The sequence below is a fragment of the Pleurodeles waltl genome, chromosome 11 (assembly GCF_031143425.1).
Source record: "Pleurodeles waltl isolate 20211129_DDA chromosome 11, aPleWal1.hap1.20221129, whole genome shotgun sequence".
Classification (NCBI taxonomy): domain Eukaryota; kingdom Metazoa; phylum Chordata; class Amphibia; order Caudata; family Salamandridae; genus Pleurodeles; species Pleurodeles waltl.
The window spans coordinates 637910836-637938686 of record NC_090450.1 but is presented as its reverse complement, the minus strand read 5'-3'; the positions used below and the strand labels follow the sequence as shown (position 1 = coordinate 637938686).

Genomic DNA, 27851 nt, shown 5'->3' with positions numbered 1-27851 from the left:
TAGCACTATGACAGCAAATTTGATGTTCAAGTCCCTAGGTACGACGTTTATAAAAAAAAAAAAATCTTCGGTTCATGGCATGGGTATAGGCTGTGTTTTTTTTTGGTTAAGCCTGCAAACAGTGCGCATGAACTGTAGCTTGGCGACATAATATATCTAAAAATGGGCTTTTAGCCCACTAAGTATTACCATTTGTTGGCACCATGATAATCAATTCTAGCTGTCGGTAATTCTAATTCAGCACTCGCTTAACATCCTGTGAGTTTAAGCTCATTTAATCTTCCCATGCCTGTAAACATGAATGTGTAATGTAGCTGGTGGTCATGTACAGTAAGTGACATGTAAAGTGCTGATGTAAAACGCTCAAATGCCCTGGCGCCGAGTTTGCGTTATATAAACACAGCAAAAAAAAAAAAAAAAAAAAAGAAGAAAAAGCAAATTCAAAAGGTCTTCCCTACACGAGATCTATTGCTTTGTCAAAAAAAAAAAAAAAAAGTTTCCATCATGTTGAACAGCATGGCTAAAAGTATAAAATAAGCGCTATGACGTGGGGTCCATGCTGGCCCCTCTATAGCGTTTTTAAACATGTTTTAATTTTCAACCATGCTGCACTGCAGCCACACAGCTGACCAACATGGCAAAGAAAACTTTATGTATTTTTAACCATGCTGAAAATCAGCTGTGCTCCAGTACAACACTGCTAAATATATCACTGACAAAGCCAATAAATCCCATATAGGAGAGACCTGTTGGCTTTGCTGATGCGGGTTTCTTCTATAGTGGGATTTTGAGGCGAGGTGCCAATCTTGAGCGGAGGTTCCTTTGTTGAATGAATTTTGTGATTTTATTACTGATGAAAAGCGGTCCTATTCCAGGTATTGTTTTGTAGGTGACACAAAGCAGCTTGAAGGTGCATCTTCTGGCAATTGGTAACCAATGTAGGGCCCTCAAGGCAGGGGAAGATGTGGGCTTGTGGCTTTACAGTGAGGAGTAGTCTGGCAGCAGATTTCTGAATCTGTTGTAGTCTTTTCATAGTTGATAAAGATAAAGATCAATTGTTGAGGTCACTGACCTAATCAAGTTTAGACAGTACAAGAGATAGTAGCCAGGACCTTGTGTGCTAATCCCAGGTGGGGGAAGATGCGTCAGAGTTTTCATAGTAATGAGGTTTGATCTTGCTAATTTGTCCACTTGGGACTTTGATAATTTGGAGTCCATGTTAATTCCAAGGTTTCTTACTTCTTTAGCTACTGTAGGAGGTGGTCCAAGATTATCAGACCAGGCGCACAGTGGGTCATATTTTTTCCAATCATCACGTTAGTATTTCAGTTTTGAAAGCATTAAATTTGAGATGGCTTCATGTCATGAACTGATCAACAGCTAAGAGGCAATTAAAGATTTTTGAATTTAAAATGTCTTTGGGGCTTTCCAGTTTAATAAGTATTTGTGTGTCAACCGCATAGTTATAGCATGTGAGCTGAAATTTATTGATCAGGGTCGGTTATGACTTCATGTAGATGTTGAAGAGCATGGGTGAGATACAGAGCCTTACAGGACCCCTTGCTTTCGTGAAGTAAGGTTTGGAAGAGAAAGGGAGAGTGTAGATGACATTTCTTCTGTTGATGATTCTTCTTACTGGTATGACAGCAGAGGTACTTAAAAGAATGTTCTTAAAGGTCTATGGTGGACAACAGTCAGAAGGGCAGCCGGCTGGCCTGCCTTCACCAGATACCATAAATTCACTTTGTGATATTTGTTCGAAAGAATGCTGGGGCTGGGTTAGCCTACTCTAGGAGGGAAGTTCTGGAAATGGGTTGGTGCTGATTGTTTTTCTCAGTTTTAAATAAGAGTCCAACGTGTCTGCTTTGGTTGAGTAATGATCTGACAGTTTGTCAGTGAATTCAAGTTATTGTGATGAGTGCCTTCTAGGTTTACAAAATTCGATGAGAAGTTTTATAAAATTCTTTATTTGCACATTTAGCATTTTGAATTCTGTCTGAATAGTACTTTTTAAATAGCTTTTTTGATAGCTGACTTGTATATCATGTTAAGTTTCTGTAAGCAAAGTTTGTCTTGATTGCAGTTTGTTTTAGCTAGTTACATTGCAGCTTTATCATTTGTTTTATCTCGTTTAGTTCTGCATTACTCCAAGGTGCTTGTTTTATTGGTCTTAGTGGTATTAGAATATCAACGACTTCCTGTAGCCACTCAATGCTTATGAACGGAATTTTTTGGGTTTAGATCTGTGTTGGATGTTAATTTTGTATAACCACTTTTCCAATTCCAGTGCATGCAATTTGCCAGGGATATTAGGCTAGTCTACGGTAAGCATGTTTAAGGAAGCCAAATGCCAAAATACTTGATTGATTACATGGTATATATTACAAATGCGACAGTAAGACAGATGGACAAAACAATTTTATGTCAACCAGAAAATAAGTACACTAGCACCCATCTGGTAGTAAATTTCAATTTACATCTCTGTGCAGGGCTCAAATTCCACTAGAACACCTGGGAACCACTAACTTGAGGTCCTGGATCGCTTAGTTTCTACAGTGACTTTTCAGTGGCTACTGTCACCTTTTATAACTGTGGGCCAACAATCATTAATCTCACAGGCATTTCGCAAAATGCCGAAATGTGGCATTTCCCAAACACACTTAGTGACAAAAGAAACCTCTCAAACATGATACACAACCAATAGAGTACTTCAGAGGGCAGCATTTGTGAAGAAAGCGAGTATTGGCCCTACATATCCCCAAGGGATAACAAAATATTTCAAAAGCATAAACGTATGTCAAAAAAATCAGTTTAAATTTAGAAACACACATTGACATGAAAGACAAAACAATGGGAAACTGGTAAAGGTCTCACAATGAACACTGTGTAGTAAAGGTTTGCTAAGATGGCTGAATGACTGGCTGCATCACAAAAAATAAAGAAATAGGCACACTGAGGCACTCAGCTGAATGGGAGAACGAAAATCTGATGGGGCAGCATTCGGATGACAGTCATGTACGTGTGGGTATTTATACTCAACACAACTGTCTGGAGACATTCTGTTTGATAATGGAGAAGTCGGGCAATTTGAGTGTGCATCATTAAGGGTATTTATATATTAGTACTGCTTTCTACTTTAACACACACACTTAAATTATGGAACATACATCCAATTGGATTAAAATGGAGAGTGATTTCCACAGACAGTCTTTTTAATCAAGTGCTTAAATCAAAGGTTGTGGGACCTTCGTTTAGCCCTTACTCCTCGACCCCCTCAGCCCCCTCCCTTAGTTTTACAACTGCGCTGGCAATTTGACACACCCCTCCCCCCCTCACATGGAGGGATATTTAAATCCTGCAACAGCATATCGCTGTAGCTCGCTCTGAGGATACTCATTGTTATTATTTTCTTTGTAGGCACTCGGTGTCGGTTCTGAGGAGTCTGACTCCCATCCGACTGGGTGCCATCTTGGAAGGGAGTAATTCCCTTTTTCTAATCATTTTATGGTTTCTCACTTTTTAAAAAAAATTAACTTTGGTTTACCATTCATTCACCCACGGGGGAGACTGAGTCTGTGGGGTTTGCTGGACCCGGATTTTGCATGTTTTTAGTTTTCCCCATGGTTTTACGATCGTGCTACACAGCAGCTGCGTTTTGATTCACCCCCCTCACATGGAGGGATATTTAAATCCTGCAAGGGAACGTCTGTGCGGCAGGTGTGCCACTGGTACACCAAAGACAAGCCCTTCTGAGCTGGTCAATGACCGAGCCGAGCTCCATGCCCCCTGCAGTATTTGCCTCCCATTCTGACATTAGAACATGCTATTGAGGTAAGGAAATTCAAGCACTCAATCCTTTAATTCACACAACAGGTATTGTATGTTACAACTTAGTGGCACTCATCCCCCCCACCCCCCCAAACACCACACCACTAAAAAAAAAAAAAAAAAAAAAAAAGTTTACTACAGCTGTGGCATTCAAATAACAGACCCCGACTAACTCACGCTTACTGATCAACCATCTGTCATCCCACCCTGCTCTAATGACATGACCCCTAAGCTGCGGTGTTTGCTCAAACATGTGTTCCTTACCTAAACACAGTCAACAATCAGATTTGGTTTTTATTGCCGAAAAATGGGTGGGTGCATCGTCAAGCCGAGACATGGCAGTTTTAGTCACAAGATTTTCAATTCATAGTTTGGATACACTTCTGAAAAGAGGTTGCGGCCTAGCTGAAATTTATCATGAATGCTTTATGGCTACATTTGGTATAGTCCTGTCCCTTGATCGTGAAGAACAAGTTACTTACCGTCGGTAACACTTTTTCTGGTGGATACAATAGCTACCTGTGGATTCCTCACCTTATGAATTCGTCCTTGCGCCAGCTTCCGACGGAAAGTCTTCTTCCCAGCTCTCCACGTAGACGAGGACGTCACAATTGCATGGCTCCACGCGACTCCGTCTGACGTCACCGTGCCAATAAGAGGTCCTCGCCGGCATGCTGACTCAGTTTCACCCATTTTTTACGTGCCATTGAGGCGAACAGGTGAGAACCGACTTCCATAATAACTCCAATAAATACATATATACATAAAACCTTCATGATGCAACAATCAAAAAACGTAATTTATATATACAGGAAAAAATATAAATATATACATATATCTATACAACCACATATCCTAGTGCAATCAGACAGGCAACGGGGAGGCGGGTGAGACTGTGGGGAATCCACAGGTAGCTATTGTATCCACCAGAAAAAGCATTACCGAAGGTAAGTAACTTGTTCTTCTGATGGATACAAACTACCTGTTGATTCCTCACCTTATGAATAGAGTCCCAAAGCAGTACCGCACTCGGAGGTGGGTGTCCGTCTGATTACACCAAGAAATCCTGTAAGACAGATTGAGCAAAATGGCCATCCCTCCGAACCTCAGAATCCAAGCAGGAATGCTTTGCAAAGGTATGTAGGGACGCCCAAGTTGCCGCCTTGCAAATGTCCACCACCGGGACCCCCCCCCCCCCCCCTTTGCCAGGGCCGAAGTGGGTGATTTAGCCCTGGTGGAACGGGCTCTGATACCCTCAGGAGGAACTTTCTTTGCCAGTGAGTAGCAAACTTCTATACAAAGAATGACCCACCTGGAGATTGTTCTTTTATGGACTGCTCTGCCCTTACGCTGACCAACATACCCCACAAACAGCTGATCCTCCAGGCGAAAGTCTTTCGTCCACTCAATATAAAAACTGGGAGCCCTTCTAGGGTCCAATTGATGGAGTCTCTCTTCCTCTTTAGAGGGGTGGGGAGGGTAATAGTTTGCCCCATATGAAAAGGAGTGACAACTTTTGGCAGGAAAGCCACCCTGGTTTTCAGTACCACTTTATCAGGGAAAAACAAGGTAAAGGGGGGGCTTTTCGGAAAGGGCTTGAAGCTCCCCAATCCTCCTAGCAGAGGTTATAGCGATTAAGAAAACATTCGTAAGAACCAAATACCTTAAAGGACATGAATGCATGGGCTCGAACGGTGAACCCATCAGAAATGTTAAAACAAGATTTAAATCCCACTGAGGCATATGAAAGGGTGTGGGAGGAAACTTATTAAGCAAGCCCTTAATAAATCTATTTACAATCGGAAATTTAAATAAAAGAGGGCTGGTCCGGGAGGCAAACAAAACCTGATAGAGCAGCCAAATAACCTTTAACTCTAGCCACTGCACAGCCTTTCTTTGCTAAATCAAGAGCAAATAATAAAACATCTGAAAGGTGGGCCTTCAAGGGATCTTTCTGTTTCTCTCCACACCAAATCACAAATTTATCCCACCTAACGGCATAAATGGATTTAGTGGAGTGTACCTGGATGATAGAATAACATCCACTACATCTGGTGGGAGAGAAAAGGAACTCAGGTTGCCCCGTTCAATCTCCAGGCATGAAGGTGCAGGCTCTGGAGGTGGGGGTGTAGAACCTGCCCCTGTGACTGAGAGGAGGTCTGCCCTGAGCGGGAGACGGAGCGGAGGGCACTTTGAGAGTTGCAGAAGGTCTGTGTACCACACCCTTCTCGGCCAATCTGGTGCCACCAAGATAACTTGGGCCCTGTGGGGGGGGGGGGGAGGGGGGGGGGGGGGGGGGGCCACGCGTAAAGCAACTGGCCGTCCCAGGGAATTTGAAACGCGTCCTCCAACGCTCCTTGCAATGGATACTGGAGACTGCAGAACGACGGGCAGTGCGCATTCTCCCGAGTGGCGAATAGATCTACCTGCGGAGATCCCCAAATCCCTAAGATGTACCGGACCAGGTCTGGATGGAGACGCAACTCGTGATCGGCCGAGAAGTGCCGACTGAGACTGTCCGCACGTACGTTCAGAACCCCGGCCAAATGATTTGCTATCAAGCAAATCTGATGGTCCTGAGCCCAGGACCAGAGCCGCAGAGCTTCTCTGCAGAGAAGGTACGACCCTACTAGTTTACGTACCACATCGCGGTAGTGTTGTCTGTGAGGACTTGAACCGACTGACCACGAAGGGAAGGGAGGAAGGCCTTGAGAGCCAGACGTATCGCCCGCATTTCCAACAGATTTATATGAAACATCTGTTCCACCGGAGACCAATGACCCTTGATCTCCAGATCCCCCAGATGAGCACCCCACTCTAGAGTAGAGGCATCCGTTACAACTGTGGCCACTGGAGGTGGTAGTGAGAACGGCCTTCCTTGGGAAAGGTTGCCGTCCACTGCCCACCATTGGAGATCCGCTGCAGTGTCCCTGGAGCTCCTTATCGAATCCTCAAGATCTCCTTTGTGCTGAAACCACTACCTGCGGAGGCACCATTGAAGAGCCCTCATATGCCAGCACGCATGAGTGACCAACAGAATGCAAGAAGCAAACAGACCAAGCAGGCGTAAGACCTTGAGGACTGGAATAACCGCTCCATTTCAAAACATTGGAATCAGCGCCTGAATGTGCCGAATCCGCTGAGGCAGGGGTTAGACCCAATACAATGTTGTGTCCAGTACTGTCCCTATGAACAGGAGGCGTTGAGGGCTCCAGGTGAGACTTGGGCACGTTTACCGAAAACCCCAGATCGAACAACAATTGGGTTGTCACCTGCAAGTGATGCAGCACCAGCTCTGGAGAGCATATCCTTTTTCCACAATATTCAACACCCAGGAGTCTGTTATCAACTCTCACTCGCGGAGAAAAAGACGAAGCCTTCCCCCTACAGGAGAGGCATGTTCGATAAAGTGGGGAAAACTAGGGCTGCTTCCCCTGCTGTTGTCCACCAGGGGAAGAGGATGAAGATGAAGGGTGCTGCTAGGCTGCCTCTCTAGCTCTATCCCTCCCTCGCCCTCAAAAGGATGGATAGGATGGACTGGCAGGTTGCTGGGCCGACTACTGGGGCCTCTGAAAAACTGCCCCACGACCAAACCCTCTGAACCTGCGGAAAGGCCTATAAGGAGCAGCAGGGGTAGCCTGTAAGCCTAAGGACTTTGCTGTAGCCTGGCTCTCCTTAAAACGTTCAAGGGCAGAGTCTGCTTTCTCCCCAAACAGCCTTTCACCATCAAAGGGCAAGTCTAGTAAGGTGGTCTGTACATCTGAGGAGAATCCAGAGGACCTCAGCCAAGCATGCTTCCTTGTAGCAACTGATGTCCCCATTGCCCTGGCAACTGAGTCCATTGTATCAAGGCCAGATTGTATAATCTGCTGCGCCGCAGCCTGTGCGTGCGAAAAGAGTGTTCCAAAAGGCCTCTGTGCATCCTGTGGCAGATCCCCGACCATAGCCTTGGCTGAGTACATAAGGGCGTGGACATACTTGCCCAGCACACAAGTAGCGTTAGCAGCTTTGAGCACCATGCTACAAGACGAAAAGATCTTTTTCGAAGACTGTTCCATCCGTTTGGACTCTCTATCAGATGGGACTACAGGGAATGAACCAGGAGCAGACTTTGTGGAGCAAGACGCTTGAACCACTAAACTCTCCGGGGTTGGATGACGTGAAAGGAACCCAGGATCCCCGGGTGCTCCCCTATGCCTCCTTGCTACAGCTCTATTCACAGCCGGAGACAAAACTGGTTTCCTCCACAAGTCCATAATAGGCTCCAACAATGCCTCGTTGAAGTGCAGCAAAGGATCAGCCAAGGACGTAGAGGGATGCAGCACCTCAGTTAGCAGATTTATCTTCACCTCCGCTGCAGATAAAGGCAGGTCTAAATAGTCCGCTGCCTTTCTAACGACCAAATGAAATGTCGCTGCCTCCTCCGTAAACTCCCCTGGAGATGAAATGTCCCATTCCGGGGAAGTATCCAAGCCCACTGGCTGACCCCAATCCTTGGTATTCATCCGATGGCTCTACAAGCTCACCCTCTTCCAACTGCCGGTATTCCTCCTCTTCAAGGAGACGCAAGGCCTTCCGTCAAGATCTCAAGCAGGATTCTAGCCTTGCATCGACATCGATTCCACCGATGCCAAAAACGCCGCTTCCGAATCCCGCCTGGGCACAGAAGAGGATGGATGGATCCGAGAATCACTCGGACTCGGTGCTGACACGGACTCCAACAGCGCCTTCTTTGGAGTCGGCTGGCACGCAGGTAATGGAGCCAGCTGGCCAGGGGATAGCATTGGCGTCAGATGACGCGGTGATGGCAACGGCGCCACAGATCTAGATGGTGACGCCATACCTCATGGAGACATCATTGGCGTCGACCCGGCACCCTCAACCGGGCAAAACGGCATAAACGGCCTCATCTTATATGGAGCCGGGGAGCCCAGTGAAAATGCTAAAGGCCCCGTGGGACCCGCTGGTGCATCAGCAGGGGCCATAGACTGGAAAACAGCATACACAGCATTTAGAAATGCCGCTGGATCCGCTCCCGGAGCCGGGAAGGCAGGATATCTTTGATCTTGATTCTGCTGCTGCACATCAGGCTCTTGCGGCGCCTGTGAAAACTGAGGGCTATGAGGAGCCAACTCATAGACTGACGGCATCGGAGATATTTCTGGACTCTGGGGCTGCGGAGTCAAAGTAGGGCTCACCTCCCAATTGCTTTGACGTCTAGCAGATGGAGCCTTCGAACGTGTCGAACGGCGCCGTGAGTCATGACGGCGCCGTGAGTCATGACTACAACGCTTCTTGTGCCTCTTGGAAGAAGCGAGCGATGAAACCCTCTTATGGCCCTTCTTCTTAGCCTTCACTGAGAAAAGCTTGGCCTCTTTCTTTTAGTGCTTTGGGGTTCATGCTCTGGCACGATTCACACCCCTCGACATCGTGCTCAGAGCTAAGACACCAAAGGCAGTCCCCATGCGGATCAGTGACAGACATCCGACCTCCACATTCATTACAAGGCTTGAAACCCGATTTTCCTCGGGGGGAGACATTGTAACTACAAAAGCTGCAACTCTATCCAACGAGCCAGGTACAAAACATTAGCGTCGAAGGCACGGGAAAAAGGAAACTGATGTCAGCACGCCGGCGAGGACCGCTTATTGGCACGATGACATCAGACGGAGTCGCGTGGAGCCGTGCAATTGTGACGTCCTCGTCGACGTGGAGAGCTGGGAAGAAGACTTTCCATCAGAAGCTGGCACAAGGACGAATTCATAAGGTGAGGAATCCACATGTAGTTTTTATCCATCAGAAGCACTTGCTTTCAGATTGGAACTCCGGAAAATAAAAAAAGTCAGTCATTTAAGGGCATGCTACCCTCGACTTGTCGACTGACTCGGATACAGTCCACTACAAGCTGCTGATCAACTACCTAGGAGAGCTAGGAATTAAAGATAAGGCTCTTGCCTTGCTGTCTTCTTTTCTACCTGGCAGAGTACAAATTATGGCACTTAATCAGTATGTCTCCACTCCCTTCTCCCTTCCTTGCGGGGTTCCAAAAGGATCCTCGCTCAGTCTGACGTTATTCAATGTAAATGTAACAGGGCTCGCTACTCTGCTGAAAACCTTCGGCTTTTCCCTAGCCTCTTATGCGGACGACTGCGGACCACAACTGTATGCGTGCAATTAGTCTTTGGATGAACCAACATTGCCTAAAGGTAAACTCAGGAAAGACTGAGGTTGTTCTATTCGGAAACCTTACTCCTATTCGGGCCCCATCCTGGTGGCCAAAGGTTATCTTCCCATCCCTGTGACTAAGGCATAGAACTTATGAGTCCTCATTGACAAAAACTGAACTTTGGAAGTCAGGTCAATGCTGTGGTTTGCTCCTCATTCTTCTCTCGTGTCTAGGACAGCACAATTTTTATCTAAATGCAGGGAAAATACTGGTGTGCACTGGTACTTCAGAACCTCTGTCAGTAAGCCAAAGACTGGCACAACTGTAAAAGAGGAGATCAAGTCTGAGCTATAGCCATATTATTAAAAATGTAATGTAGACCACAAAGAAAACAGTGAATTTTAAAGAACAAAACACAGCAAAACAAAAACAATTTTTTTTTATTTTATTTTTTTACGAGAAGCCATTATGTGTTTTTGATCTAAACTATACTGTTATGCATGTCCAAAGAAATTACATAAAATAAAAATATAGGCATGGTAGGTGGTTATTGGAAATTTTGAGGAGCTTTCTCAGAGGAACATAATGAAAGCATCAACACTTACTTCCTCTTACCTCAAACGGAGACCCTTCCCTTATGCAAAACTCTCTGACCTCTCCTTCGTTGTCCATGTGAAGAGTCAGAAAAAAAGTATTCACCTAACCAGTTGCTGACAAAGACCAAGTGATAGCTGGGGGCAGCATATATTCTGGTCACATGCTTCGATCCCCTGTGCCTTCCTGGAAATTGAAAGAAATTGAAGGGAGCCTCAAGGACCTTGCTTCCCTTCCATTCCATTCTAATCACCCCCCTCTCCTAATCCCCTAAACTGCTTTACCCAGACTACTTCCATCTAATACAAGAAAGTTACTTAAGCCCTCATCCTGGTAATCGGCGATGCTTAGGTGGCAATATTTGCCTAGAGATCAATCGTTGGACGGACACTACTTTGTCCAGTGATTGTTATTAGGAACAGGGTAGAGGAAACTGGATAGAGGCAGATAACAGTTCACAATGAGATTAAAAGGTAGTAACCCTCGCAACCAATCAGATGGCTCAATTTTTTTTTTATAATTTGAGCGGCTGTGGGAATCTCGCAAGACTCTCGCAAAGCCAACTGCCCAGATATACAAATATTTTTTAACCTTATATTCTCAAAAACGACTGAACGGATTAACACCATATCACGAAAATACACTCTTTGGACCATTTTGTTTTGTGACCCCACCCTTCTTTTTTCCCCTCGCTTCATTTTCCAGGAAGGAGTGGTGGTGGATGAACTATTTTTTTGAATGTTTTGTATGCATTCCTCAAACAGTGCAAAGGTTATTAGCAAACCAAAACATGCTCTCCTTATGGAAACGCAGACCTAACTATAACTACCCTGTGGCTTCTGCAAGTGGGTAATTGATATATATTGATATGTATATACACACATTCTATATCACCAATGTAAGGGTTCCTTGCATGCTCAAGTGATAGTGTTCACTACTCAGACCTCCACATACAAAAAACAACTGTGACATTTAAAGAGGTTATGTGGCTCGTTCTGTTTATTTAGTGACAAAGAACAAGAACGCAAACACTTCGACAGAGACAGGCTCTGGGAGGTCATTTATCATGTCCCCCCATCTCCTCCCATTGATATCTTCAGTTAGAAGATCTAAAGTTAAAAGCCTCAGAGTTGGGGATGTGCCAATGAGTGCAAGACCCCACTACTGCATGCTTGCCAGATACACCAATCCACATGTGCTGTGTGTGGCGGTGTCACACTATGAAGTCATAGGGGAACAAACCCCAAATGTAGAGTACGTCAGAAGGTGGGGCCTTATGTTCTGTCTACCCTTTTCATAACACCTTTGACAACTTACGGGCTCTTTAGTTTTGTATGGGATAGTCTTCAACATAGCCTTTAGCATGGGGAGAAATGCCTCCGTCCTTTAGGTTTTAGGAAGGGTTTCTACAAGGCAGTTGTCCTTGTCTTGTAGGAGGTGCATGCCCACTTTTTGGTGGTGAGCAGATCCCTGAATAACCACGTAGCAGGCAGTAGTACCATTAGGAAGAGATGAATTGGCAGGGTAGAACTCTAAGTCTTGCTCATCTGCAGGGTTGCCCACGTGACCCTGAGAGGGGTGCTTCCTCAACCTAAGGGCTCATCATAAGAGTCTAGAATCTCATAAGGTTTGCTTAAGTCTAAGAACTCATTGACTGAAATCTCAGGGGTGTCAAGAGATGCTGGATGATGTGATGTGGGACTTTTGGAGGTGGGGTAGGAGAGTGCTTTTCTGGAGGAGGCCGGGGTGTTGGGCTTGTGCGCAGTTTAAGAAGTGGACGGCCAGGGGTCCTCCAAATCCTGTTCCTTCTAAAACATAAGCCTTTGCTTTTTGTGGAAACAAGAAAGCATATGTGTAGGCTCACCAGGAGTCACATTAGTAAAGATCTTACTGGCAATAGAATCTGGGTCGTCCAACGGCTGCATCAGAATGGGTGGGCATCTGTAGTGTACAACTTTAGTCACTGGCAGCCTCTTTCGGTGTATCTCCAACATTTATGCGGGAGAACGCTCAATGCCTCAGGGTGGAAGCAGAGTAGCCTGCAAGCATGGCTCTTCATTCTTCAGCAGAGACTTGGTGGGCATCAAGAGTTGCCCACACTGGCAGTCTGAGCAGCTCTCAAATTTATTTCTATTGCTTGTCAGGGGACTCGACGCTAGACTCCTTCTGGGGCAGTGCTCTGCCTCTGTGCACTTATAGGGTTGGAGGAGAGGATTAGCTCACTTGCCTTTACATTTTGTTTTGGGCAACAGAAGTGCCGACATAAATGTGGTCTTGGTCTAGGAATGGAAGGTTTAAGAGTCCAAGCCTTAGCTTCTTGGAGCTCTGAATTACAGGCGTTCAAATAGACTGAATTCTTCTACATTGAGAGTCTTGTTCCCTGAACAGGTTGGAATTTCAGGTGAGGGCAACCTCTGCATCTTATGAAGCACCCAGCATTTCTTACTTTATTGTACACAAGTGTTTTTCTGCGCAGAAAGGTGAATCATAACTCTCAGAAATTGTTGTAATGATCAGACGAGGGATAAAGGCTGCATATATTGTGCTAGTTCAAACACAGATATTTGGTGTTACACCTAGGGCACAACTGGAAGGGTGCATGTTCCATTGCACCCTCACCTACACACTCTCCAATAATACTATCTGTAGTCACCCAAAGGGAGTTTGATTGCTGGCCAGTAAAGGAAATCAGGTCAAAGGGCTGTGAGGGTCATTGACCAAGAGTCGAAGAGGAAGCTGTTATGTGGTGGGAGACGATACTGCAGATGGTTTTCAAGTCGTTGGTCCCGAAATCTCAAACTACTGGCACTGAAAAGTCAGAGAGAACGCAATGGTCTGAGACCTCATACCCAAAATGTCAGAATTTGATGGGAGAAGAAAACCATCTAAGGTCAAGCCAGAGACCTTGTGCATTGTCTGCTACGGGAAGAGCCACAACACGCTGCATGAGAATGCAGTGCATGTGTATATCTACAGCCACACATGCAAAAAACAGATTAAGTTACTCTTCTTTTGTAACTATGTTCCTGGTGGATATCCCATCAGCCTGTACAGTGCTCATGTCTTGATTCTCCTAAAAGCGCTACACTGCATCCAGAAACGTTGAAATTGTTCTCCTGCGCCATCAGATAGTGCAGTGGTTTCAAATGACTCAGTGCCTTCTCAGGTGCAAGACCACAGAGCCCTGAATGGTGCCACCTCAACACTGACGCCCCTTCCTTTCCATTTCTTCACATCCTAACAGGTAAACATTAACTAAAAACTAAGGAATACAGTGCAAACACTTAGAACCTTACTAACTACACTATACATACATACTCACTCATCAGAGTATCTGTGCTTTTCTTAAAATGTTACAGGTGGGAATCTGCTTATTCAACAACAACAACAAAAAGCCAGAGAATGGAATGTACATTACAGATCATTGGACATCTCTGCAGAAGCCTGTAGTCCTCATCTAGTCACGTTGCTGAAGTGCCACATTTGTTCCCACTGCCCAACCTAAACAGCCAGTTGTGTCCAAGCCACAGTGAATGACAAGCTTTTGTCATGCCTGAGTGAGGGCCACCCCCTAGGTCATCCAGGACAGCAGGTAAAACTAGGGCCACCATGTCCCACAAGGCATCGGAGTAGTGACCTAAAAGACAGCTGGTATTCACTGTTCTGAGAGACAGGCTGACAGATAGAACACAGGTTTTGCAAACATTAAGACTCAATCAGGTGAAGTGGTAGGGAAAGTGCAAGGATTCACCTTATTTGTGGATGCACGTACCACCAAGCTCTCAGGCGTAAGATGCTATATAAGAAAGGTGGAGTAGCGTGGTGCTGGTCGATGGCCGTGAGCAATTTGTCTGTTTGATGGCTGTCCAGAGCATAGCTCCGCCCAATCACTCAAAAAAATCTCCAAGGGCTTCACAGAAGGGTAAGAGATCCTGTAAGTGCCTTGCCAGAACGAATGTGAAGACATTAGGAGGCGCTTTCTTCTGTGGCATGGTCGGCAACATTGGCAGGTGGGTGTGGGTGGTAATGCAGGGCAGTGTCTTTTTGGGAAGGGGTGGGGGTGGGTATGAGCTAGACCATTGACATCCTTTGTCTCCTCATACCTACTGTCCTCATACTGGAGAATAATCTAAATTCCCCCCTTCATCAAAATGATCACTGTCTGAGTCCATGGCAAAAATGTTACATTAGTGCCCATTGCAATATCTTAGTTGCAGTGAAGTAAGGGCAAAGTATCTGAATCAGAGGGGGATACCAGAAGGCTTCACCCTAGAAGAATTGGGAGGCCGCCTCTGTCAAGGTCGGGACAAATCCAGTTCAAATATAGAGATGAGGATGAGTTGAGCGTCCTCCTCTGGCGCCCATGGCATCAGCACCCATGTTGATGTGAAAGAAACTGATGTGAGGGATGAAGCCGAGACAGAAGTCGGCACTGATGCAGAATCCAACGTGGGCCCTAAGGACAAAGACAGTGTCTAGGGTGGAACTGCTGGTGCAAGTCCAAGACTGGAAGCCTTCTCAGGTCTTTGGGGCCCAAAGGACCACCAGAGGGACCCAGTTAAGTGCTGTTGATCTAAAGTACGGCTTCACAAAAGGCCTCAAGTTGCTGTGATGTTGCAGACGGACATGGTGCATCAGGACCAAATTCAGAATCTGTGACGTTGTGAGCAAGACCAGAAGGCACACTGACGGCATCTCAACTTCTCTCAAGTTAAAGAGTGGCGGGTAGGGGCAGAGTCCCACATGGACTTTGCTTCTTAGAACTACACATAACCTCAACCATGAATTGGAGCTGTATCTTCCTTTCGACCGATGACTACGTGGATTTTCCTGTGTTTGCTGATCTAGGGGTGAGCTTGGGGTCTTGTATAGACTTCAGGTTCATCTGGGAGTAGTCGCAGGTCTTGGAGTTGTATATTGATCCCAGGCACTCACTGGGACCGGTCACAGTGATCTGTTTGAGACAGTTCTTCTCAAGGGTGAGATTTTGAAACCACTCATCAAAAGACAAATGAGTACCTCTAGATCCCCGTGTGAAGAGGACGAATAAAAGGGATAGACCGTGCGCATGAGTGGCACTTGTATGCGGTTCAGCTTGTCAATTTTGGTGTGGAATGACGCTGGAGATGAGGCACACATCTCCACCAACCAGTGCAAGTTTCCGCATTCAGATAGACACCAGGGGAATATTCACAAAGTGAGTAATCTGCTGCTAGAAGAACCTACAACAAGAATGTAATGCAATTTAGGAGATCCAAAACGAATCAAGCCTAGAACACTATCACATAAGCCTCACGGAAGTCCACAGTAGCAGGAAGAGAAATTAGAAGAGAAGGTCCCATGAACAAGATGGAAGGAACGTCTAAAGGCAAAAACATATTTATTCCAAGTGTGGACACTCCTCATGGGAGACCAACAGGTGACTCACCCAACCAAACATACATACATCTGCCATCTTGGGCTGCCTGTGATGAACAATGTTTATTCCTGAACCACGGAATGTGGTAACCTAAGGAGACTAAACATCCAAAGACACCAACACACTTACAAGGATACAGAACCAGGCAACAGAAACAGATGACAGTAACAAAAAGATCCCCACCCACCCCAGGTTACAAATACGCAGCAGAATAATACAAGCAGAATGAAACAGGAGAAAAACCACAGATGATGTTTTTTGGTGCCACAGTATGTCATGCCCTTACCTTTCAATTCAGACGAGAACAAGATCAAAGCTATGTATAAAGAGGATAGAATGTGCAAAACTCAAGATATTAACAATCATAAATAATCAGATCTAGATTAGCTGAAGTGAATAATAGAAAAGCATTTGACAACTAAACTGAACTCCAACGCGTATGTAAATCATCAATCAGGTCTGCTCTCTATCTCAAGGAACAGCCAGAAGGATGACGCTTTAATGTAGGTCGCAGAAAATAAATTTCCTTACCTACTTGTCCCCCAAGACTGCAGGTGATCCATCACTAATACCATAAAAACAAGGCTCATATCAACACCAACAGAATGCAGTCATCTCCTAACACAACGGGTAGAAGGCTTGAGACAAGAAGAACTTTTCAGCCAGCTCAAGTAACTTAAGCACGATGGGCACCGTAAATCCATCCGTGCACTCGAGATCAAAATCAAGGACACAAGCATTCATCAACTAATAACAAGAAGAGTAGGTAAGATGCCCTCTTACTCCAAAGTAAGAATGACTTATGAGGGAAATTAGCAAGCACCATGTAACCGGAACACCCTTGCCACCAAGGAAGTAAACCTTAGGACAACGGACTACAGGGCCAAATACATCCAACCAGGGAGCTACTGGAGACTGACTCTGCAGCAAAAAAAGAACATTTTAATTCCCTTTCCTTGGATACAGTGCACCAAGGCCTTAATAGGGAGAGTATTCATCAACTGGATGTCGAAGCTGCATAAACCCTTGGGCAAACCTAGCACGAACAGCACCTCTCAAGAATTTGGTTTGCTTTCAAGGGGTAATTCAACATTGTCTGACATGGGAAACCAGGGATTACGGGAAAAATAAGAACAAGTTACTTACACTGAGTAAGGATTATCTAACCACAGACTCCTCACCTTATCCACCAGACTGTATCTGAAAATGTTCTTTCAGCAGTGCTCCTCTGAGCCACTAGGTGGCGCCACACTAGGCCTGCACTATCACAGAAGTGATGGATTGGAGCTGCATATGTGCGCAATCCCTGTGCTCTGACGTCAGTTGCTTGTGACTGAGGATGCAGAACAATTCTTGTTTCCAGTGTACTGAATACTAACTTGTGACCTTTTTAAATGTCAAGAGGCTACTCCATAGAACGGGGAGGTAGGAAGGTGGTGAGCAATCTGCGGTAAGAGTATCCAACAGAAAGAGTTAACAAAATTAACTTGATCTTCTGAAGGATACTTCTAGCTTAAGTTTCCTTGCCTGTAGAATAAATACCAAAGCACTACTTCCCCAAGATAAAGGGTCTGTGGAGAGGGGCTCAGACTAAAAAAAACAATTCAAGGACCAACTAGGCGAAATGCAATGGACGCCTTCAAGTTAGTTGTGCTTCATGACCGTGCATCTCACCGCCTGGATGATGTCAAGGACAGGCACTCAACATGCCAATGCCATGGTAGCAGTCTTAGCCAGAGTGGAATAGGCTCTGAGACCTTTGGAAGGATGCTTCATGGCCACTGCACCGCAGATGTTCAAGCGGAGGACTATCCACCACTACAGGGTCTTCTTCTGCACAATCTTCCCTTTCTTCGCCACAAAAAATGTATATCATATCCGATAGCCCTTGAAAGTCATCAATGTAAAAGCTTAACGCCCTTTTGGTGTTCAGTTGATGGAGCCTCTCCTCTTGAGGGGCGAGGGGGAACAAAAAACGTCACAGGAGTGCTGGATTACCTAAAGTGAAAGGGTGTCATGATTTATGACAAGAATGCTGCCAGAGGCCTCAGCATCAACTTGTAAGGAAAAACGGTGGATTATGGCAGTTGTACAGAAAATACCTGGCGTTTATTCACACAATGAGCTGACAATCATTATCAGGAGACACAGTGAGCAACTAAGCATCTGCTCAAAAGCCATACACATGAGTAAAGTCAAGTTCGAGTGAAGGTCTGACAGTGGCGTCACTAACAGCTTGGAAGGAACATGTTTCAAACCTTCAATAAATACCATAACCAACAATTGATTTAAACAAGGACAGTTGGTCTGATAAACATAGAAAAGCCAAAATGGCCTAAGAATAAATTAATAGTGCCCATTACAATGCCTTGTTCATAAAGAATCAGTTTAAAAAGCAGCAGAACAGATCACAAATCGGTCCTAGCACCTGGCATAAATGGATTTAGTGGAAAGGAATATGGCATCTACCATCTCTGGCAGCAGATTCAAAGCAGTTCCAGACTGCCACTCAATCTTCACGCATGTAGGTGCAGAGTGTACAGAGGACCCTACCCTATAACTCACAGAAGATACTCCAAAAGTGCCAGCCTAATCGGTGGAGAGATGTTCATACCCTTAAGTTCTGGCTATCTTAATATCCGTAGTCACTAGGATGACCTCAGCCCAGTTGTTCCTGATGTTTTAATAAAACTCAGGGCAGGGGTGGGAAGGCATACAGGAGTCCCATGTTCCATTCTAGCCGTAAAGCATCTCCTAGCTAGCAAGTGTTCTTGTGGAAACTCCAACATATACAACTTTTGACACTGCATTAGATGGTTGTGAAAAGATCTAGCCAGGGTTTAGCACACTGTTGGAATTTGACCTGTGCACCCTTGCCACTTGTGATCTGGTAGATGCTGCCTGCTCAGTTAGTCTGCTCTTGTTGGACCCTGCCATCTGGGAAATGCCCATGCTATCTAACCACTCAAGAGGCACAGACACAGGACCCACTACCACATTGTGGTAAGGTTGTCCCTTAGAACCTGCACCAACCTCCCCCTTATTGGGCAGCAGGAATGCCTTTAAAGATAGATGAATGACATGAAACTGCAACAGTCAGTCAATCAAATATACTTTATACAGCCACATAAGCTCAACAAGTAGATAACAAATCCAGGTAATCAATACACAGTTCCAGTTCATAAATCAAACATAAAATAAATGCAGAAACAAATTCACTAAAACAGGCTAATGTTCTTAAAAACACTAGACAAATTCTTATATTAAAATGGTCCAAAACAAGAACAGCCCTAACTAAAAGCTAGTTAGGAATATCTCTTCCTAATAGTAAGTGACCCTCTAATATAACTGATCACAGCTCCGCAGACTTTGGGTGAACCTAACTGCTGTATATACACAAAACCCTTTTTATGTGAACTTAAACACAGTGGTCTTAAAAGCAGAATAAAAAAAAAATGCATTCTCACTGATTTATAAGCGAGCAAAAAAGCATAAAGTGTAAAGTGCTTTGGCATGAGCGGTTATCACGGGGTCAGATTGGAAGATTATCAAACCACTGGCCTTGCAGTGCAAAGGCTAGGAGAACATGTAAAGACCCCAGTCGTAGCCAAGTCAAGTAAAATCTATACTGGGCACCATCTACATAGGTAAAATAAAATTCCAACTCTACACAAGGTGAAAGGAGGAGGTAAATACCCAATAACTGAAGTCCATTATTAAAAATGCTTCCTCGTAAAAGAAAAGTGTCTTTATCCGAGCTCTAGCTGAGAATGGAGTTGTTTCGAAAATGGTAAAATACTCAGTGACTGCCAATCTGCTAACAGTAATTTTAACATAGGAAACCAGGGAATATTATCCATCTTATCCCAGGCTAGGCAATCCACAAGAATTTAAAGAGACTTAAATACAAGTATTGACATATTCTCCGCAATAATGTAAGTGGGGCAAGCCCGATGGAATCTTTCAGCTAATTTAGGCCCACTTCAGAGTGGGAGAAGAAGTTGGACGAACCGGGATAACCGGTTACTAAAGATGGATTGTGTGCATTCCCCCTCAAGCCATAACAGATCTTAGCCTAGGTGTCCCAGTGAAGACTGTACAATACAGTAATTAACGCCTCTTCCTCCCCAATATTTTCTAGACTTCCCCAAAGTTCTGAACGAATGCACACAAGTCAATGAATGCTAGGTGAAGCGCACCAAACACTGCCCTCTAAAGGTGGCAAGTTAAGCCCGTCCAGAATTCAAAAGGAGACAACGATAACCAGGGGTACCAGCAGTGGAGTGCGAAGGAAAGGAAATGCGCAGAGTTGCTTTGATTCTGTCCTCAACAAAGTCAGTTTGCGAATCAATTGCTTTCATTACAGTGGGCAAATAATTGGCAATGGAGGGGAAAGCATAGTTCCAGGGTTCTTTGCTCCTCTTGGCATTAAAGCCTTCCTTATGCCTTTGATAACCAGTGGGGATGCTTTTAGATGTGCAATAGTAAGAGATAAAATTCTGCAATAAAGATCCTACCTTCTTGCAAGCCATACCAAGAAAGGTGGCACTTTCCTGCCCTCTTTCTGGCAATGATGGGCCCGGTCTTTGTCCTGTCTTCTCCCTCCACGCACTGTAGACTCCAATAGCGCCTTTAAACGGGATGCCAGGTGTGTGCCCCCGCCCCCTCCATACTGCAGGCTGGTGGGAGATAAAGTCCCATTCCAGCTACGGACAGGGCAGTGCAGCTGAGAAGCACGTTCCCACGCTGTGGTAGTGGCAGAGCTCCTTTGAGCGCTCGATCAGGTGTGTGTCCCTACTCCTTACTGCAGGCTGCTGGGGGATGAACTCTAACCCCAGCTACAGCAAGGGCAACTGCAACAAACTGATGTGGAGCTGGGCTTCCGTTGGAGATCTTCACATTTCCTGTTCGACCTTGTCAACCCAGAAGGGACACATCCATTACCTCCAAGTGGGGAAGGAAGAAAGGCATGCTGCTGGACCAATTACACTTAAGCACCCACCACTGCAGACCATGAGATGCCTTCTTTGAGATTTAAATGACACCCGACTTCTTTGATGGTGGGCCCAATGTAACTTCAAATTCAATTGTGGAGCCAGTATGTGCCACCTGGTGTAGTTGACAAGGAGGATACAGACGGCTAAGAGGGCAAGTAGACTCAGAGCTGCTCTTGACAAGATCCAGGACCCAGGCTGAAACATAAGAATCACACACTGAAAGTGCTGGACTCACTCACTTGTAAGTCCAGGATAGTTTCAATGAATGGGAGCTTCTGCAGAAGAGACCGCTGTAATAGAAAACCCACAAAAAGCAGGTTTGCTATTGTCTGAAGAATGTCTACAATTGACCGTAATGAGTCTGCCATCAACCACCAATCGTCAACATATGGGAATACAGGCATACCTGACCGCAAAAGATGGTCACCAACAACAGACATCACGTTTGAGAACACCCCAAAAGCGCTGGAGAAGCTGTAGAGGAGCACCTCAAACTGAAAATATTCCAGGCCTACTCTTAATCGCAGGCAATGTCCATGGCACTGCCGGATGGGTATCTGAAAAGTCAACCAGATCCAGGGCAGGCAGGATATGGCCCAGCGTGAACATTTTTAATTTGTCTTTCCAGAGGAAGGCATTTGGAGGTCAATGGTCCAAAAGAAGCATAAGAACCCACCTGCATTTTTCTTCAGCACAAGAGAATATAGCAAGCTAGCAACGTTCTCTTCTTTTGGAGTCCTGGAACCTCTCAATAGCACCAATGGAGTTTAACCCCCTCAGTTCTTGCAGCAGAAGGTACCGATAAGTCTTCTGAAATTCACTCTGAAGCTGGGGAGATCATTTGCAAACTGTCCATAACCTCAAAAGGACTGGGCCGAATGTGTGTACTGGTTTCTTGAATTGTCTCTACATACCAGCCATGTGGAGTAGCCTCTGAATTTTTCCAGTTGGTAGAAATTGCTTGGCAAGTGCCAGAAGACTAACACACCATGGGTCTACGTTCCTTAAAGCGCTCCAACGCAGAGCCTGCCTTCTCAACGAAAAGGAGTCCATGAGGAGGCCTGCACATCACTGGACAATTGCGGAGGAGCACATCCACATGTGGTAATTAAGTACAACAGAGTACCTCCTGCTTTTCCCAAGCACCCAGTAGTATCCAGACCAGCATGGATTACACATTTTACTGGGTCTTCTCCATCATGAATTGTTTGAGCCCAAAATGCCGTAAGGTGTTCTGGAGAGCCTGCAAGATCTCAGTAGACATGTCCCACAGGGCGTGTCTAGTGATCTAGTAAGCAAACTGCATTAACTGACTGGAATACCAAACTGACAGAGGAAAACAAACACTTGCTAAATGCCTCAGTCCTCTTAGGAATCCTATTCAGAGGATTAGTCAAGAATGAATTGGAATTCACTTTACTGGTTGAGGTGCGAGTCACTAAGCTCTCTGAAGTACAGTGTTTGGTAAGAAAATCAAGTTTGCCAGAAACATGTCTGTGCCATCAGCCTATGCACCACGGGCAAGAACAAGGCTTTGATCAAGTAGCCATCAAAGTATCCATGAAGGCCTCATTGAAAGGGAGCGAGGCCTCAGATGTGGATGACCCAAACTGCCAAATTTCTGTCAGGATGGTCATAATTTGAATGGCCACTGTAAATCCAGAACCTCAGTTGCCCTCCAGATCACCACTGCAAAAGATGCACTTTGTTCCATTGGTGGCCCAAGTGGAGATTCAAACCATGCCTCAGGACAGATGTGAAGTCCACAGGCCCATTGCTAATCTATATCAAAGGCATCATCTGTGTAATAACAGGGGAGGCAGCCATCACTACCATCTTCATTATTATACACATCCTGGGTGTTCCTTCCTCCGAATCAGAACCAGAAAGATAAAGAAGCCTCTCTCTGCTAGTGTATATGCCATGGTAGAGGCACTGGGTTAAAGTCAGGGTGCATGACTGGCTGCTCTTTTGTAATCTCGGGGCACGATATAAGGCTAAACCAAACCAAAGCGGTTCTGTTCGACTTCATTATCAGAATTGGACCCTCTTCCAACACTGGTACTGTTGGTATCATTGTCAACGTGAGAGGGACCAATTAAAGTCTTGGAGCGGGAGTGAAAACCTGGACTAGTGTAATATGGGGTCAGGAGGCCAGGTCCAGCGGCTGTTACCTGACTGGTGGCCACTGCAATTCCATAGGGCCCAAAAAGGCACTCCCAGAGAGAACCAGAAGCACACCAAAAAAGCTACAGTATATCTTGCTTGAAGGCATCAAACTGCTGCGGCATCACCAATGATCTAGGAAATGCTGGTGCACCAGTATAAGCTGAGAAGTCGGCTCCATAACCACAGATCTTAAAGGCAAACGACTACGGCCATGATGTCATTGCACTCTCTCTTTCAGTTCAGAGTGGCATATCGGGTCAAGTATCACTTCACTTAGGTTTGTGCTTGGACTTGAATGCTGACTTACCAGAGAGCCCAACGTGTGAAACTGAATGCATGCAGGAACAGCCACAGGAGCGGGACAAAGTCTATGATAAGACTAGGTACAAGGAGTTGTATAGTGACCCCCAAAGTTAGCAGGAACTGTTTCAACCAAATGAGCTAGCATGTTTGAGCAAAAGAGAAACCACAATTCTTATTTTTTTCTGAAGACCATGCGAGTAACACCAGCAGGCATGTGATGTTAGAGAGCTGGTTTTAACAAAGCGAGGTTCTAGACTGCCAAGTAAAACATTTTCTTCCCCATTAATTCAGTCTACAAAATCTCCATGTCAACTGGAGATGGGAAGTGAGGATCAGCTCAGTCACCCACAAATCAGGAACCTGTAACTAAGAACCCCGTTATCTAGTGAGCGGACAAAAATGTTGAGTTGCCCAGTGCTAGTCAGTAATGACAATTCACCTCGAAATGGATGGCTTGCGCAGAAACAGATATTTTTTACATAGCCATGACAGTTCACCAATGTCTCATTAAAAAGCCAAAAAAAAAAATTGAGGCACCGAACCACAAGTTTGTACAATTCCACCTAAAATGTTTGCTTTAATCTCTTCCACTGGAAAAGACAATTACCAGGGCTTTAGCTGCCTTGCTGGACACCTCTGTGAAGGGTATAAAGTTTTCAAAAGAGATTTTTGGAAGGCAATCAGATGTAATTGGACCAGAAATGTTGAGATCACGTAGGTTTTGCGGCTAACCTAGAAACCTTCTCAGAGTCCAAGTCAGTAGTGAGCAAATCCACACCAACCTTTACCTTTGGGGAGTAAAACTCTCCACTGAGACAACCACAGGAGTCTCAAAAAAATAAATAAAAGAAAAATACAAAGAAAAAAAAAAAGATAGCACCACAGAAAGTTCTGGTCTCAAAATCGATACACGAGAGGAGGCTTTTGGCAGAAAACTAACAGTGCTAATGTTGAAATGGGCTAATGTTTACGAGCTGAGACGACCAATGTTTGGGTGAGAGGAAACCAGCAGACCCACGGTCAATGTAACCCCAGGCACTTTGGGGCTGAAGGCACTACAAAGAAAGACAAAGAAGGGCGGAGCATACTCCGAGCTTGAGTCAAAGAACAGCATCATCATCCAGATGAAGACGACTCCGCCACTTATAAAGTTCTACACTTGGAGCTGGAGTAGTGTTTCTGTAAAGTGATCACATCCCTGCCTCAGTGTCATGGTAAGGACTATGATCAGTACCTACTGAGGTGATGGCTTACATGCTGTCTGCAGTCTCCATACACATAAGAAAGCAATGCCGGGTCCTCTATGGACACTGTAGACATGCAGGCATGGTCAGGAGCAGCCCTGAGGAACGTGCAGAGTACAGAATACAAGGAACGACATTCTTAGCACCTGAAGAAGAGTCCTAGGAATGGCAGCTGGGGCAACCAGACCTCTTCTGATGGAATTATCCCTAAAGCAATGCATCACCCAAAATGATACAGAATAATTTTTCAGGAGAAAGCAACTAATCCGTGTTGAAGAGCATAGGAGTAAAAACAGAACAGACGTCAGTCGACAGGGGTGGGTGGCCCCATGTACAGATCTGTGACATCACATCCCTGGCAGCACTGGAGAGCTACTTCAACTCTTCAGTATCCAGTCTGTTACCTGTAGGAGATTTAAAAGTGAGAAATTTGCAGGTATATTTATTCATCACAAATGTAATTTCCTTACATTTCTTTGCTCTGAGGGAGGAAGGGCAAGTCTGATTTGAAACTAGAAAGCTTCAAACTGAAATCCTATAGTTGAATAACTGTAATGTTTTCCATTAGCAGCATGTGCTGCTGTAGATCATATGCTGGGACCACAGAAACTAGCACCAAGTGTAGCAAATAAAGTCTTTAAAATTGTTTGACCACGATTTCAGAAGTCCATGAAGTTGTTTTTCAATTGTTAATTACTGCACATTTATTGGGAATGCTAGAGTGGAACAGTGCTCAGAAAGACTACCTTCCATATGTTAATGCTTGGATAGTACTCTAAAGTAATTTTACAAATGTTACCATCAAAGCAGGAATGGCATTTGGTGGAAGAATCCTAAAATGTGAGTGAAAAAGCCTTAAAGTAATGTTAAGAACAGAAGTATATTTTGCTGGTTTATGCCAATAGCTGCCAGATGTAGTCTCATCAACTTACAGTATGAAAGCAAAGCCTAATTTTTGCAATGTGAAAAATTACTTGATCTCTTGAATGAAAGCTTGCCGTAGACTGACATTGATGGAATCATATCTGTTAGCAAAGTATTATGGTGCATTACAGCCCTTGTAGTTTGGTGTCTACCTTCCTTAAGGGCATCTTTGTAGTGCAAAAAATTGGACTTGTGTGCCAAATCTCATCTAGATTTGAGTATTTGCAGTCAACTGCGCACTGTTTGGGGGAGAAAAATCCAAAGGCTTATTTGCCTGAGTTGTCAGAGGTATCACATGTACTTTTCATGTGATCACAGAGGCACCCTTGCAGACAGTCAAGGCTGTCTCTCCACCAATGGTATGCCCAATAATAAATTTGTCATATTCAATGTATTCTGTAAGGCAGTGTTGTCCAACCTTTATCGCCGCGGACCGGTAAATGTTTGATAATTTTTCCGTGGCCCGCTTGTCCCATTGTGTGACAAGCGGGCCACGGAAAAATTATCAAACATTTACCGCACGCCACAGTGGGGCGGCCCGGTGCTGATTGATCCACGGACCGGCACCGGTCCGCGGCCCGGGGGTTGGGGAACACTGCTGTAAGGGACTGGATTCAACAATACCACTTTCAAAGGGCTTTACAGTATTATGTTGCTAAACACTACTGGAGAAGACACATATAATTCTGCATTAAGCATCAGTACAATGTAGGAGGGCGGCATTCAAAACGATTTTGTCATCATTTCTGCAGTTAAAATTTGACAGACAGATAAAGATAAATTCATTTCTGAAACACCAAAGCTGTACTGTTGGGAAAGCTTTTGACATCACTGATTTGAGGGTTGAACCCAGAAAATATTGTATTTGTTGAGAAGTCAAATCACCACATTCCAGACATGTCACATTCCATGCTTCCTTCACTGGACTTCAGCAGTCCTGGACAATGTATATTTAATTTTTGACGGTGAACATCAAGAACAGCATCTTACCAGGTCACAAAAAGAGTAAGAATAAGCTTTAGGCAAACACCATTTAGAGTCAAATGCAAACCACAAACCCAACACAAGAGGTAGCCAATACTGCCAATTCTATCCCTGTCCATCATATGCTAACAACCCTACACACAATCCTACACTGACCAGAACTACACTGCTCCTTCAATGCTTGCAGCATCAACACAAGCAAATCATGCACCCGGTTGCAACACAAGTGAACCCCCACAACCAACATAAATTCCACCAGTAGAACAGCTTGACCTCATCTTGAAGACAAGTTTCGACAGTCACACCCTTTGAAAATGCAACAGCAAACGTGCTTCCTATAAACAAGGCAAGAAATGGTGCAAAACCAAACCTAAAGATTATCTCACAAGAAACCCCTGGCACAGGAAAAGACAACTCTGACCAATCCAAAGCAGTTTTGAAATCCATCAAACATTACTTTAATAATATCACACATCAACAGATTAACACTACAAGTGCAGAGCCTGTTACGTTTTTACATAAATGTCATACTCTTCACACCTTCAATCGTGCACTGCAGCATCAGGCTGGGCCAGAAAATAGGCCTGCATACCTAAAAAAAAAAAAAAAAGTGGTACCATTAGTGAATTGGATAGCTAAAAATGGACTCATGCCTCTAAATCGGGCAGTTTTTAAAGTTCGAAAGATACGCTGTGTGTTTTACAAGGTCTGGGACTGCATGCATTTGTGCTTGATGCAGGTAATGTTAGTGATAATATCGGGCCAACCAGACCATAAAACAGGCTCACAAAAAGCCAAAAAAAGACCCACACACTGACCTGTGAAACCCAGCCTTCAGACACTGCATGACTGCCCTATAGGAAAATACTACTGTATGCACACTACCGTCAAACTCAAGAGTTAAACCACAACTACAGGGGAGTAGCCTTCTCACGAACAAAATGGTTGTATCCGAGGAAAGCACCCGTGCTTGGCAAGAATAATACCTCAAGTTTACTCAGCCTCTGCCATCCGCTCTAACCACCATTGAACAGGCCACATCACAGAGAGGAAGTCTGAGAACCTGATTGTGCTGGATTGTAGCTAGAGGAGTCTGCAAGCAAAAAAGACTAGCACTAGGTCCAGGCCAACCTAAGGCCACCTAAAACAAGGGACTGGTGGAGGCCCCGTCCAGGCCCACTAGGGGAAGAGCTAGCAGGCAGCTGGTGCAGCCAGGGATGAGC

General features: G+C 45.0%; 1 protein-coding gene across 1 annotated transcript in view; it reads right to left on the bottom strand.

Moving 5' to 3' along the window:
- Nucleotides 1-27851, bottom strand: part of PPP2R2A (protein phosphatase 2 regulatory subunit Balpha) — a 422643-nt gene that overhangs the window by 273718 nt on the left and 121074 nt on the right. The window lies entirely within an intron of this gene.